This window comes from Lonchura striata, chromosome Z (genome assembly GCF_050655825.1).
Source record: "Lonchura striata isolate lonStrDom1 chromosome Z, ASM5065582v1, whole genome shotgun sequence".
In the NCBI taxonomy this organism is placed as follows: domain Eukaryota; kingdom Metazoa; phylum Chordata; class Aves; order Passeriformes; family Estrildidae; genus Lonchura; species Lonchura striata.
The window spans coordinates 46,285,556-46,301,294 of record NC_140740.1 but is presented as its reverse complement, the minus strand read 5'-3'; the positions used below and the strand labels follow the sequence as shown (position 1 = coordinate 46,301,294).

The window sequence follows — 15,739 nt, the reverse complement described above, 5'->3', positions numbered from 1 at the left end:
TTTAACACCAGGAAACAGGTTAGAGAGCAATTGATGCTATTATTGGTAAGTCTGTGATATTCTTTACTTTCTAGGAAATAAAAATGTACTCTTGAGATTCACTAATGTAATAGGAAATGGTACTTTTTTAGACTTGGCTTTGGTATGTTATGAGGATCATTGAAAATTGATTTGGATTCAGGGTAAACAAGTTAAATTCATACAAATTAAATGGAAAAGTAATTTGAGGTAGATCCTTAGCCAATCTCACTATTATGAATAAAGCTGGTAGAATGAGAAACTTGGGAAGTCAAAACTCATCAGATAGTGTTGAAGGAGAAAGTATCAGAAGAAAGGACATCACTAATGGAGTTCTCCAACAATCATTTTGTGTTCGTTAATGACTTTTATGTAAAAAGCAGGAGTCAGAAAAGAAAATTTTATAGAGCATATTTGGAAGGAACAAGTACAATAAAGACTCAGAAATAGCATAGAGGAAAAAACCATGAAAACTGGAATAATAGAAATGAGAAAAATAAGATTGGAGAAACTCACTATTCTGTAAGCTGAAATTTATCAACTGAGGATGACTACATCAGTTGATTGTAAGATTGCTATTATTGAAATGGACTAATACATGAAAACAGGCCACAGTCACACTTCTGCAGAACTTACCAGCTTTTTTCTGGGAATCAGATATAGGAGAATGATTAGCCTTTCTGCCAGAACTTCTGCTTTTCCACACAGGAAACATTCTCTTTCATTTAGCCAGTGGTGAATGGCATAAACAGTCAAAGAGAGGTACTGGAAGTGTTTGACCAGTTTTCGTAGTAGAGGCACACTGTTGCCAGGACCTCCTTTCCTGCTGGTGCTTCTGCCAGGTGAACCCAGTGCTGACCACAGTATGCTTATGAAGATAATAGTGGGTGAAACCTACCTGCTGAAGAGGAATTGCCCTGCAAGGCTGACAAGCTTCTTCCTGCCATGTCTCCAGAGAGAAGTCTGCTCTGGAGATAGATCTCTGTGGAAACAGTGTTCCTCTTAAATGAAGTGAACACATACCTAGTGACACTTGGATCAGCACTCTACTCTTAGCCGTACCCAGATGAGCTCTAGGTTATCTGAGGCAAAATGAGACTGACAGTATTGTCTGTAGCCAATGTAACATGCCTTTAATCCACTCCAGCTCCTGCTGCTCTTATTATGAAAATCTGCCCAGCCTCTTTGATTTTCTTGAAGCTTAATCACTGCATCTCCCAGCTCTGGCTGCCATTCCTTTGACTAGATTTTTTTGTCCCTTCTGCATTAAACTTGTCAAGGTTATTTTCAATCTTTTTAAGGCCAGAAAAAGTTAAGGTGGTACATAAATTTTTAATAGCTTACCTGGCAAAAACATTGTTGGGAATGGTAGCAACTAGGGGCTTGATCCTATTGCAAGTTTTCCATATGGATGGTGGCATTTTTTAATGTTAAATCAGAATCAATTGTTCAAATGTCAGATGTTCTGATGGAAGGTTGATAAATGTCATTTTTCGGTTTGAGAAGATTCATGTGTAAATCTGTCATGTGTGCTTGCTGGAAGCTTGGTTCAATTGAGCTCAATTAAATACCAACCCAGCATGAATACAGCTTTTGCTTCCAGACGCTGCAGTGATTGAAGTGTGACAGAAAGAGTGTGAAAACTGCACATACTGCACACAGATTTATCCTGGTGCTCCAGTGGTCTTTTTCTTGGTTGTTTCTTCCCCTCTAAATAAATATATTTGGCTACATGTTTGTTTGAGGGGAGTCAGATACAAAAAAAAAAAAAACTTCACAGGTGTCTTACATTTCTAGTGACTTCCTAAAGGTTGCACCTGGTTCATAAATGGAACAGTGCTTGATGCTAGGGCCACATCAAGAAAAGAACCTCACAGCAAGGGCAAATAAGATCCCCGAGTTAACACAGTTGTTTTGGTTTTTTTCAATTTTCAACCTTTATTGATACTGTATCCATATTAATTATGTATTTGTCACTTTTATAGCACTCCCACTTTGTCTTTTGTTCCAGTGCTGTAATGCTCAGTCTTGCTTCTTTCTTTCTTTCAGATCATTGATAAGGAGACTCCTGACAGCAAGGGTTGGGGGTTGGGTGTACATTAGTGCTTAAGGGATGTCTCCAGCACATCCTTATTAGGAGCCATATCCAGATGGAGCACATACCACAAACCTTTTGAAAAAACAGGAGAGTTATGATAAGGAGAGAGAGAGAGGAACAGAATAATCCCCAAGTGTAAATCTCAGGGCACCATATCCACTGGAAGGCAACAGATCCTCCTAGCATTCCCAGGAGATCAGATATTATTTTAATTAAGCTTATGCCATCTGCTTTTCTATTTTACATTTTTAATTTCTCTTCTCTGGTCTGAAATCCCTACCTAGACAGTCTGTGTCTGTTCTTTCCTAGCAGTCATGACATTAGTTTGTGTTAAAACAGAATCGGCAATGTGGAAATAGGTTGGAGTGCTGTAAAACTGGCAACAGGTAGGATGAGGGGTTGTAGCAGATGCATCTTCATCAGCACATCCACCACACTGGGAGCCTGGCAGTAAAGGTCCTGTATGTCTGTCTACAGATGACCGTGTGGGAGAGAGGCAGAAACACTTACAGCAGCCTTCAGCCCTCCAAGATGCTTGTGGCCTCTAGATATAAGCACCTCTTCTCCTTGGATTAGATAGGCAATAAGGCACTGTTTTTGGAAGGTTACTCAAATGGTTCATAAACGTATGTGAAAACTGAATGTCTAAGTTAAAGAAACTGAGTCACACCTAAAGGAAGTTACTGGAATGCTGTTCACTTAGACCAAGCAGATCTAGTAGGGTTAAACAGCAGCAAAGACACTGTCACAAGGACATAGACAATGATGTTTCCTAGTGTGTCTGACTTGGACAAAACTAATTTGTGACTGAGTCCCATCTTGGAGATTGAAGTGAACAGAGGATATAATCCATCAGGGGACAGCAGCTGATGACATGACTGTGTTGTTAACTCCTGCCTTCCAGCCTGCTGCAATGTCAGATACTGAATTGCTGTGTGATCAGGGAGGAATAGTACCAGGAACAGTCAGAACTACAAAACCCTCAGGGTTCAACTTTTTTTAAGTTGGTGCATTTCTGGCCAAAACTTTACAGAAGGTCTCTGATCCGAGTAAACAACAGACTGCCCCACAGGCAGGTGGCTTCTGAAATTGATCTTTCAATAGGTGTAGGTGTTTTACTCCTTCCCCCGGAGTGGGGTATGTGTTCAGAGCTTAAAACTCCCCATCGAAGAGCCACAAAGCACACAGCAGAGCAAGCTATCCCGGTGCTGCCCAAAAGGATGCCGTGCTCAGAGATCCCCTTCCAGGACTACTCTTGCCTCAGGTCAAGATGCCAAACTGGGAAGTGCAGTCACAAACAGCTGGCAGCAAGCATCTTGTGTAGGCTGAAAGGCTCTGTATCTGCCCCCGTCTGTGTATCCTTTTCTGCATCATCATTTCCCAGTCTGCTCCAAAACTTGTGACTTCTGAAGCTTTTCATACAGAAAACAGAATAATAAAGGGGAAGTTGAAGTAGACTGGACAGATCAAAGCCATTAGTGTATCATTTTGTCAGTATTTCAAGTACTATACTATTCCCAGTTGCTCTTCTGTAACGAGGTGATTAATGCTAATTAGGTACAGCAGCTGTTGTTTCTGGGAAGATGGTCTGTAGGTAAATTAAGGAAAGATTTTATAAAAAGGCTCTAACTCTTAAGCTAGGACCCCCAGTTCCAGCTCTGTTGACAGAACTGCAGATATTCATGTCCATAACTGTTTGCATGGTGACCTCAAGTGACATCATTACATTAAGTGCAAAAAGCTATTTTGCTCCCCTGGGAGCACCCATTTCCTTGAACGCTGTCTGTGCACTGTGCAGGGGGAAGGGCGGGGCAGAAGCCAGAGAGCAGGAGCAGTACAACACTGCTATTGATTTTCTTCATGAAGACAGAAGTTCAGCCTACCACTCAGAAGTTTCATGGAGCTTGGGAGGAATTTATTTAAAGATTTTTTTCATCTCTTATTACTCCTTTCCATCTATAAGATAAATTGTATACACAGATTTATGGTAGCATCCTTCCTGTAGGATATTTCCAGGCTCTTTTTGGAAAGGATGAGAGAGTGAACAGCTGCATCACATTAAGGCTAGTAGGGTTGTCTGCAGACAGAGCTGCAAAGATAAGGGCAGAAAACCAGTTCTGACAGGCATATTATTGCAGATTAGTTAGAAGAGGAGTAGAGGGGCAGAAAGAAAGAGGTGCCTGAGACAGGCTTGGGTAAAGAGTAAAGCCATTCAGACAAACTGGAACAAAGCAATCACTGGATTTCAGCAGAGAGATCCAGACAGCATAGAATGTGTGAGGGAGTGAGACAGAGGGAAGGGAGGTTCCAGTCAGCAAATGCCAGGAGCACTGCATGAGCACATGAATATGGAAATGATGTGGCATGAAGTTCACCAAATGACTTGGCTTTTTGTATCACTGTAATTTTGCTTGGTTTGTTATGCTACTGCACCAGGACTTTGCTGGCCTTGTCCATACATGGAGTGCACATACTCTATGGTATGTTCACCTCTCCCATGACACATACCTGGGTACCAACACACCTCGCAAGCCAACAGACTCACTCACACCCACTCACATCTTGTGTTGCACACAATTTGCTTGGCTAATACTCCTTCAGGTAAAAAGTAATGAAGAAAGATGCTGTAATGTAAGTGGATAATTTTGGGGTGTTACCTGGCTGTTCTTTAGCCAGTCCATATTTTTATGCTACCTGCAGTGTGATAGTCTAGAAAAAACAGCTAATCCTGAAGATACTATTTGATTTTATATTGAGAATGGGCCAAAGCATCCAGAGTCTGAATGGGGGTTTTATGCCTGAAGGAGAAGCCCAGAACTTCAAATTATAGGTTCTCTTCCCACCACAGTCAAATTACCTCAAATATGACAAGCAGCTCAGAAGGTTGTGAGGAAAACCAAACTGAGCAAATTACTGGAAGTCTCTGATAAAAAGGAGAAAAAAAATCAGTAGAAGAAGCAAGTAGTGATGACAGTAAAAAGTACCTGGTCTAGCAAAGCCTAACCCCAGCAGGCAGCACCATACAGTGGTCTGTTCAGAGGTCTCATTACACAAGTATGTGTTACTCTAATCACTGTTTCCTGTGAAGCATGTAGAGAACTGGTTTAAAAGAAAGAGGTCCTCAAAAGTTTACAGCTTGTTCTTGACTTAAAAAGACTAACAGCAGCTGAGATGATAAGGCTGCCTGCTCAGATGTTGATATCTTAAAAAAAATCAACTCAGAAAAGGGCAGTGTATTCTGGCTATATTCTGGCTCCTCCAAGTCCCATGCCCTTAAATGTAGATTCCACCTTAGTGTAACATTTCCCCAGTTCTGCATTACCCAGGTGTTACTATTTCTATAGTTCCTTCTGATGTCTCCAAATGTAGATGAATTCCTACCTAGCAGCTGAGGGAAGCAACTATAGGCAAATCTAATTAATGTAAATTGGCTCCAGAACAGACCACAACACTTACAGATAGTGTTGGGTGATGCAGTTATTTCATGTGTTTGATTTATTAATGATGAGCCTTAAACTGTACGTGATGGTTAATTGAATTTGTTCTGATTTTCAAGTGGTGTGGGCTCCCATTTTGCCTTCTCTGTGCTGCACTCTCAGCTCTTAACAGGAAAAGATTACTGTCTGCTTATTGAATATGGGGACTAAAATGCTCCATCAGCAGATCAAGCTCTATGAAATAGAGATAATGTACACTTCTCCAAAGGGAAGGAGCATGTCCTGGTATAGTAAGTTCACTGCAATTCTTGGTCTTTAGCTGCTATCCTTATGCACAGAGGATGTGTTCATAGCAACCTGAAAACTTCATGTTGCTTCTCTGAGATATTAAAGGATTCTTTGGAGAATCAGAATTCATGAAAACACAGAAACCTTGATGTGCCACAGCAGGAGAGCTGAATAGACAAGGATGTCATCCATATAATGTGTCCTATCAGTAGCAGAGTTCTTGTTAGGTGAGGGTAACGTGGTGGTCCTGGATGCAGACCTCACCTGAGCACGAGCAGAGGCATACCCAAGGAACCCTTCTTCTGTGACCCTAGTCTTGGTTCCAGGCAGAGTAGACAGTGGTGCAGCCAAAGCACCACCTGCAAGGCCCAGCTCTAATGTGGTGGGTAGGGAGATGTGCCACAAGAAATGTTGGTTGCAGCAGCAACAAAGGACAGTTTTTGCCCAGTCAGCAACAGTCACATTTCATCATGTCCATCAGTTTTGGACCAGAGGTCTAGGGAGGAGTGATTCCCAAAGACAGGAGGCAGCACAGAAGATGGAAGGAGAGCTGGTTGAAGACAGTAGGGGCCTGTGCTGCACACAGGTTTTCTAGGTTAGACTGGTAGAAGCAACTCAACAGCTTCAGCTGTCAGCATCTCAGCCTCTTACACCAGGCAGCACCGCTGCTTTATGGAGAAGCTTTAGGAGTGGGAATTAAGCTGTAGCAAGGATAGCAGGACTAAAATGGTCTCTGAAACTTCAGAGTCCTGACTGGGACTAAGAGAAAGTTTTACCTGTTCCCTGACAATCACTTCCTGACAGGACCAGGGCAGTGACCTCTACAGGCAAGACCACAGCCTTCCTGCTCTGCCATGTGTAAAAAGTCATTTGGCACCTGTCTGTTTCTTTCAAACCTCAGTCTTTCGGCACAGCTCTTTCCTTGTTCTGCTTGGCAGTCATGCTCTATAAAGTGGGGCATACCGAAGGAAAATAAACCTATTTTTACAGATATCATATATTGAGCACAATACAATTTTATTTAAGAAAAAAGTCACAGGAGTAATTGGACAGTCTGATCCCATTTCTCCAGCTGTTAAACACAACTATCATTTAAAAAGTTTTAAGTGGTGTCTGCATCATGGCTGAATAGCTTGTGCTGAGGGTATGCTTTTCTGCATCACTCATGGAAATGAGACTTTGCAGCCTGGTACTGTGTAAAATAGCTGTGGTCTCCTTTTTGAAACATCTTCCAGAAGGAAAAACAGGTTTTGTTGATGAAATTTTAAAATGTTTGAGTACTGTCCAAACTCTCTTTCTAAACTGACCTATACAAAAACATACCTAATAGACAATATGCTTTCTCCAGGTCCAGTTAAAAGTGGAAAGGAGAGGTAACACCTACATTCTTGGCAGATAGATCAAGTCTTTGTCAAATTATCATCTCCAGCCTGTGTAATTATTGTGATCTGTTTGCGTCTGCCTCCTACTAGTAGTAGACTCCCGTTCTCTTCACACTACTTTGCAAACTGTTCCTCCCACTTTCTGTATCAGTGAAATCATACATCCTCACTTTTAGAGACTGCACAGCTGGGCCATTTTTCTCAGTTCTGCCTTTTTTCTTCATCATGTCCCTTTCACCTGTGAACTCTGCCCAAATTTTATTTTCCTTAGCTCTCTGCCTTTCTTTATCCTACTTGCTGCTTACCCTGAGAGGAGCTTGAATTGATTCAGCCTAAGTCTTTGTGAATGTTCCAACCCTTTGTCTCTTAAAGTAATACTGTTTGTAACACAGTAAAATAAATCCTCTACAGGGCTTTAAGATAACTGTACTGTAAACCCCAAACCATCTAGTTTTTTGGTATAACTTTGATTTTTCCTGCCTTCTGCTCTAAATGGAAGGCAATCCCCACTTTTTCCACAGAACCCACATGCCTTCTTTTTTTGATCACAGCTGTGAAATTGGTACAGTCAAGTCAGTAGGTGTTAATGTGTTCTGGAGGAATGGTGTAGTTCTGTATAGCTCACTAGTCCAAAGCTCATGAGTTTTAAACTGCTTTCTGCCATGAGTAAACTGTGAGCTGGCTGTGAGAAAGTTTAATCACATCAGGTGTTTCAGAGCTGTGGGCTGCTGGCAGCCCCTTTACTGCAACTCAGCTCCCAAGTTTCACAGGTGCCAGAAAACAGCTCCACTCTGTTCCCCATCACTACCCAGCCCGAAAGTAAGAGCTGTTTTTCAAAAAAAGGGAAAGATTATCTATGAATTGCTTTACATACTGGTTCTAGAACTAGAAAATTGGGAGAATAGATGAAGAGTACAAGTGAGACAATTGTACTTTGTATAAGTTCATCTGAGAAACCATGTTTGACAAAATAATGACACTTACAAAAGTGTGTCTTGAACAGGGCAAGCATAGTAATTATTTAAAGTGATGCTGTCAAGTATGGGTAGTTTGCGTCCATGATGAAGGCTGCCTTTAAAATCTGGATTTTCAGGTTTGCTTAAATTTTTTAAAAGAAAAGTATCCTGGGCTTAGACTCCCTAGTAAATCATAGCACTATTTGTTTTTTTGACTAAAAGAACGTATAACTGATGGTTCCAGAATTCTTCACAAATCCATGTCTTATTCACAAGGTGGTTTTGACTGTAAAAAGTCCAGGAGACTCAAGTCACAAAGCAGCTAGTTTTAGCTACTGACTTTCAGCCAGAACATGAAAGACTCAAGTTCAGTTTCTTTTTCTGCCTGAATATTTCAGCTCTCAGGTTGAAGTGTGGCTTTATGCAACCTCTGATCTTTGGGGCAGGGGTTGAAGCAAATCGTGAAAGCAAAAATTTGGCATAGCTATTTCTGCGCAGGCAGATGTCATGTTTTTAGTTCCTCCAAGCTCACATAGCTGACTCACATCTACCTGTGTGCAGAAAAGCTACAATACACCACAGTCCTTGAATTTGACTTTGGTTCCTTTGGGTTTCCTGTCCTTCACTGGAAGGGAATGATCAATGAAAGGAGATGATCTTACCTCCTTTGTTGGCAATGTTCTTCTTTCTATCTGCAATTAAACATTCCTGGATATTGGGAAATTCCCATCTCCCTGGAAATCGGAGTCATGATTGGAGAACGCTGCAGCTGCTCTGGGTCTCATTTACAAAGTGAATTGAACCCTCTACAGCACATTAATCTGACCTAGCATTAGGCTGTAATCTCCTCTGCTTCAAAGCAGGGCAGATAGAGAACAGGGAAAGGGCAGGGCTAAAAGGGAGCAAAACACCATGCCAGTTGTTTGCATTTACCTGGTTATGACCATCAGATGGGATGTGACCAGGATAATCTTGAGAGTTCTGAGGAACAGCTTTGTGTGAAACTTCATCTGTGCTATTGAGAAATGATAGCATCATGGCTGAGCTGGCAATAAGTTTTCTGGAGCATCAGTGGGTACGGTACTTCGTTCCCAGCCTCTTACTTTTCTCACCTTACTGAAATCCTTTTTCACCATGAGGACAGTCAAGCGTGCAAAATGTTTCCTGGAGAGATTGTGCCATCTTCAACCCTGAAGACTTTGAAAATCTAATCCCATAGCTGATGCTGCTTTAAGCAGAACTAGAAATCTGTGATCCTGCTTCTGGTTAGGACCCCAAGTTGTTTATTTAGACATCATATAGTTTCTGCTCATTACAAACAAACAAACAAACAAGCAAACAAAAAACACCACACACACAAAACCAAACATGAAAAAAACATTCTGTCTAGTTAGACTTTTGGATTCCCAGCATAACCATAGTTGGATTTGCAGAGGTAGACTTAGATGACTTGCATGAACTGGTATAAAGCAGTCCTCTGGTATGTCCCCGGTAAACAAGAAAAACCAAATTGCTGCTTGATTTTCACTTCATTATAAATGTTCTTTTAAGTTTTAATTACTGCTTTTTCTTTTTTTCTCTTTAATTCACCAAGCCTTCTTGATTTTGAAAACATGTTAAAATTAATTTTCTCTTTTGCCTGTATCTCTTACTGACTCCAGTGCAGAGACAGGGAGATTGGTTCTTTTACAGATATTTTTCCTAACTTGCATTCCTCAATGCTGAATTATTTTGTAAAATGAGCAAGCAGCTGATTTCTTCTACCTACTCTGTCCTAGCAAAACATTGAGGCATTAGTACAGGGCGATAACAGAGTGTGCAAAGCAGAACCAAATTAAAGTGTTTATGCATGTGTTTGTGTGAGGTGGCAATCAAGCAGCTACAAAGGTGGCTGTGCAATACCTCCGTTTCTTAGACCAGTTTGAGCTCTTCGCAGTGTTGGTCATGTCTCAACTATCCTTTGGGAAAAACACTTTTATCTTAGATTGGCAAAGGGATTCTTTTCATCTGTGATTTGGATTTTTAAGGGGATTTGCAGAAAGAGATCATGACCCAGAGGCTGGTTGTTGCACACAAATCCCTACCTGCTGCATGCCACAAATAATGTCAGAAAACACAGAAGAAAACAAAAGCAAATGAGTCATCCCATCCCACATTTCTTCCTTTTTTAATTCCATGGGGGTTTATTTCCTGTAGAATGAGGGAATGGATTTAAATCAAAGAAGATTAAAATCCATTCTGGAGGGTGAGGTTGACTATTTTAATGTGAAGAAGCACTGTTTTGATCTTAAGAAGATTTGAGGGCAGGAGTGGAGGCAGTGGGCAGGTGTTCAAGGCTGTTAAATGTGTAGAGGTTGCCTTGGGGAAAAGTGAATGTTGGTCTGCAGCAAACTGATGTCCAGAAAAAATAAATACTCCCTTATGGTCCAAGAGTTCAGAACAAAGCTAATTGTTCAAACAAAACATCTAACAGGGTTACAGAATACTAAAACTTTTCAAAGGCAGGGTGCAACGAAGGAGCAACTTTTCAGACTTCATGGACCAGCTCTATAATCCAGAGGCAGGATCACAGAACTGTGAAAAGTTAAACACAGAGTATTTGAGGTCCCAAAAATGTAAACTCAGGAGTACATGATTTGTAAATGGATATTACAGGGAAAAAAAGATATTCGGGACAGTCCTTCAAGGACTCTGGAGTCTGCTACATACAGATCCTTCTGCCAGTCCAGCAGTGTTGAAGTCACCCAACTGTTTTCAAGTGGTCCCCAGAGACTACCAGAAAGTGCCCCTGGGCACTATCAACCCAAGCACTGACTTGTGCTCCTTTATTTCACTTTTCCTTCACATCCCCAGCTCCTTGCACTATTGTTAGATGATGGTTGACTTTCATGAGGTCTGTTTCATGTAATCAAGTTACGAAGCCAGCAGTAAATCCTAAGTCCTATTTTTCACAAGGTCAGCCAAAATAAGCAGAGTGCATTTAACACTGCAAGTACAAAAACCATAGTTACTTTCCTCACCACCGAGGCCTTTCCAGTGAGCAAAGTGTGTTAGATTTAACCCCCAAATTTATCTCTCCATGTTACTGGAATTTGCCATTATAAAGCACCCTCTCCAGAACAGACAACCAGGAACACTTTGTTGGAGGTCTCGTTTTTTCCAATTCACTGCTTTTAAGCATGAAATAAATTAAATTCACAGAAGAAGGTACTTCCTGGCTCTGGTTTCCAGTGCAGTTCTCTCCAGAGGGATGTAGAAGAGCAATGGCTCTCTGTGGCTTTTTCACCATTGCTGCAGGCATGATACTGTCAGAGCTGTTCTGACAGCTTTGTCATAGTGTGGTCAGGGGAGGAGATGGAACTTGCTTTCCTTTATATTTTAGTGGACCCTGGAGACTTGGCAGGAAGAAGCCTTGTTTCTATCATCGGGCTGAGTCAATATGACTTCAGGCGCCCAGGGAACAGATACAGAAGATAGAAAATAGCTACTTCTAGTTCTTTTTCTGTTTGTTCTCATTTTTATCCCTATGAGTTCCAAGTCAGGGTATGTCTCCTCAATCAGATGGCTTTGCTGGATTGTTTACTGAGTGATAAGGAAATAACGATCCTTACTCTCCTTCTCCCAGTGCTCATGCTGACCAAGCAGAAGCTCTGTTGAAGACAGTTCTTCAGATCCCAGTGCCCTCAGATTTTGACTTAAGTGCCATCCCTGGAAAGGACAAAGCTGTCAGGCCCTGAGCTTCCTCCATACCTCTGCTGAAGAGAAGTTAAAGGTTTTTTATTCCCTGGAGCCTTGTATTACCCTTCCACTCACCTCACAAATGCAGCTGTTAGAAGCCTCAAAAACATGTTGAAAGCAGAGAATATTTTCTGCCTTGCTTTCCCTCTGCTCACAGCTTTTCCTTTTTCAGCACTGACTGTGCCAGCATCAGTGGGGTGGAGAGGCTGTTCAGAAAGCTGAGTGTTAATGCTGTTTCTGTCTAGGTCCTGGCAAAAACCAGTTTCCTTCCAGCACAGTGTGAGAGGAAGACATTCCATACTTAGCCACTGAAAATGCATGTGTCTGTGTGTAAACACCACAGCTCCTTCATCCTCCCTGCACTTGAACTTTTGCCACTGAATGAGAACCCAGTGTCTCATTCTCAGCGCTCCTGCAGACATCCCCATTCAGAATGAATTTCTGATGTCACTTCACAGTGAAGTTGTCTTAAGGACAGATAAACCTGACACCTTTGTTTTCTATCCCCAGGGTAATTTGAGATACAGTATGACCTAAAATTTCCTGATGCTTGTGTGGAGAGAAATAATGAGGCAAAAAAAGACAACAGTTGATGGTGTTAACCTGCATGCAGTAGATTGGCAATGGAAACCTGTGTTCTTGATTCAAATTAGATTATGAATGGAAAATTAGATTCTTTGACAAGAATGCATAGCAAAAAGAAACACAGAGCAAGCTTGTATCTTTGCAAAGACTCTGAAATGTCAGCATGCCTTGAGATTATACCTCCATGTTGTCATGTCTTTTGCTTTACTTTGGAGTCTGCAGAATTTTGTTCCTTGCACATTCTGCCTGCTCCATCAACAATCAGCCAGGATCTTCCCACCGTCATCTCCTCTTCACTTCATCTCTGTCCACCCAGCAGCACAATCTGACTGAAGAGAAGGCAAGTCATTTCTTATAAAGCCCCTAATAAGGTCCCTGACCTTTAAAAAGTCATTTTTATATCTTGACCCTCTTCACTCTCCTTTTTCATCATTAAATTAAATACACTTTCACTGTGCTTAGGTCTCTGTATATACAAAAGTTTAAAGCCTGTTGTATATCTTAATTATTGAAAGATAATTCAATACACACTCCTGTGCACTCTCCTTAGTCCCTTAGCTCTACTGCAATAAAGCCTTGCTTGCTGACATCCTCAGGCTGTTTTTCTCCTCTTTTCTTCTACTCTTACAACTCTCTTGTTCCTTTCATCTTACCACAGCCTCAGTCGGGCAGCCAAACAGATAGCTGTACAACAATAAACCTTATGTTTGTATGCAGTTGGCAATTTTAGCTCTCAAATGTGCTAAGTGAAGCTGAACATGTGCTCACTGTGGTCCAACATATACCTGACCCAGGCATGCAAGGGGCACAAAAATTATGATAATTCTTGTATTGCTTTTGCATGTCTCCTTCCTTTTCTTTTAGAAATGCTTTAGAAAATCTTTAGCTAATGGTCTTTTGATAAACAAATCCAAGCTGGGATTTTTTTCCTTCCTTCAGTGCATACAGCTGGCCATTTGGGAGGGAGGTAAAAAAGTTGGTCTGCCAGAATTTCAGCCTGAGTGGTTAATTTAGGAGAGAGGGTCAGATAGCAGAGACGTGGCAGCTGCAGCATTGCCAGCAGTCTCATTTAGTGCTATGGTGTTGAGAGCAGGCAGCTGGGAGGCAGAATCAGGAACCTCCCCTGCCAGCTGTTTAAAGGAGATGGACCCATTTGCCAATCAAAAGGCATGAATTTTTGCAAGATCAGGAGTGTGGCATGACAGAAGGGTGCTCACATTCAGTCTTGCTAACGCCTGTCTCCCCTTTGCCTAAATTCCCATCTACAGCCCCAAAAAAGCAATGTTATACCTTGCTCAGGCCAGCAGTGCTTTACCACCCATCCTTTCTGCTTTGAGGCTACCTGTGGTGAGCAGGGCTGGGGTGACGATTCCATAACCTCAACCCTGAAGGGACATGCCAGCAGCTGGAAGTTTGTGGTAACAAACCTCTTGAGCACTACTGCCCCACCAAAAAAGGGTAACAAAAGCATAAAATACATCAGCATTAAAATACTAAACGACGACACAAACTCACCATGTTGGAGATCTGTGTTAAAAATTGTCATAGTCTTTCCCAGCACATTACTGCTTTCTTTGGCATAAGTCAGGCTTTCCCTGAGCCCCTTTGAGCTCTCCAAGCCACCTTGACTGAGGCTTCAGCTCAGCAGTGCGCATGTCTGATTTCCAGCTGCAGGGTTCTGCAGTAGGGGTGGCATCTGTCATCTTCCAGCTCTGCTTCCTCTTAAAGCAGCTACAGCCAGAATTTTGTCTTTCATCTTGTCTTTCAAGACTCTTTCTCAGGGATTTCAGCAGGGACATGGGTTTTCTCTGGCCAGTACTGTTTCCCTCTGCCACTTAGAAGCTGTGTTTTGCTACCAGTCCTTTTGAGAGGTGTAACGAGAAGGCAGCTGCCAAACCCTCAGCCCTGCACCTGTAACATTAAGGAACATGAAACAGTTGATTGCAGTCCTCTGCTGTCTAATCCTGACAAATAACAGCCCTGCCTAAGAAAGGAGACAGTGGATCCCTTGTGGATGAGGAAAGATGTAATAATTTATGACAGTTTTGGACTAATCCCTGAGCCCAGTCCTGATTTCTCTACCAAAGCAGGGCCAACCTGGAGGAGGAAGGTGTCAGCACCCTGCCCTCTCAGCCAAGTCACCCTACAGGGAGCAGGTTGCAGCACCCACTGAACCCCATCCAGCATAAACCACAGAACAAAGCCAGAGATTAAGCCATGAGCTTTCCCTAAACTCTCTCTAAAGAAAGAGAAAGAGGAAAAGGGTTCCCACTCCTCTCTAAGGTGAGCCACCACCCCCATTCAAAATAGGAAGATGACAAGCTAGGCTCTTTGAAACTGTACTTTAAGGTCTCCAGCTGCCCTAGGTAAACCCTGCCTGCCTACTTACTGTCTGGCTTCAGAAGACTTCAGAAAAGAGGAGCAGGAGCCTTTGAGCTGCCCCAGGTGTAACAACCAGGTCAATACTGAGCTGTCCCACCAAGCCCCAGTGATCTGGCAGCAGCCCCAGGTGCCACCCAAACAGCTTTTGCAGGTATCTGGAGCAGTAAAGAGAAATGTCAGGGCATGCATGACATAAGGGCTCACCAACCCTGCTCTGAGACAATAGAGTCTGCTATCCCTGTGAAACAGAATTCCCACTGACCTAATTAATGAAGGCTTAATCAGCAGATTGGTTAATCATAAACTTATTAAATAACTAATTGAGCTCTGAGGCTGTATGTCAAATTTCCAGACTGTGGCATCCCCTCGGAGAAAGGATCAAGTCAGTAATCCTGTTAGGTGAGCAGGTTGCTGTGTGGGACAGCTCTCCAGTGGAGCAAAGTACCCAGGACTGCAGCTCATGAATTGAATAGCAGGAAGTGGCACCCTGAGCTGTACATATCCTGTTCTCCTGTAGAGTTTCATAGTAAACAGGCAATTCATCCACTGAAACAATGCCTGAAAGTCCCGTTCTGGTGAGCAGAGTAATTGGAGGGTGACATGGCCTGCAAATATTCTCCTCACTATTAACTCTCTTTCTTTACCTTTTCCAGGGAAGAAAACAGTCATGTTAACCAGCCTAGTTGCCTGCCTCCATCTGCTTTCATCTTACTAGACAGAAAATGCAGAATTTTGTTTGAAATGCATAGGTTCATGGAAACCAAATGCAGCAGATGATAAAGCAGAATGGATGAAATATATAACATTTTTGATGTTAAATAAAGCCAGAAATGTGTACTGTCAGCTGCAGTTCAC

The 15,739-nt window shown here is 42.1% G+C and overlaps 1 protein-coding gene and 1 long non-coding RNA gene across 6 annotated transcripts in view; one reads left to right on the top strand and one right to left on the bottom strand.

Annotated features, from left to right (window-relative positions):
* The window catches only part of FAM219A (family with sequence similarity 219 member A), a 92,492-nt gene that overhangs the window by 55,048 nt on the left and 21,705 nt on the right, over nt 1–15,739 (top strand). The gene's annotated exons all lie outside the window — the stretch shown is intronic.
* On the bottom strand, nt 993–15,363 carry LOC116184585 (uncharacterized). The gene is made up of 3 exons (XR_004149344.3): nt 14,018–15,363; nt 12,683–12,831; nt 993–2,188 (listed from the first exon to the last, which is right to left on the bottom strand). It is a non-coding gene; the product is annotated as an uncharacterized LOC116184585 (long non-coding RNA).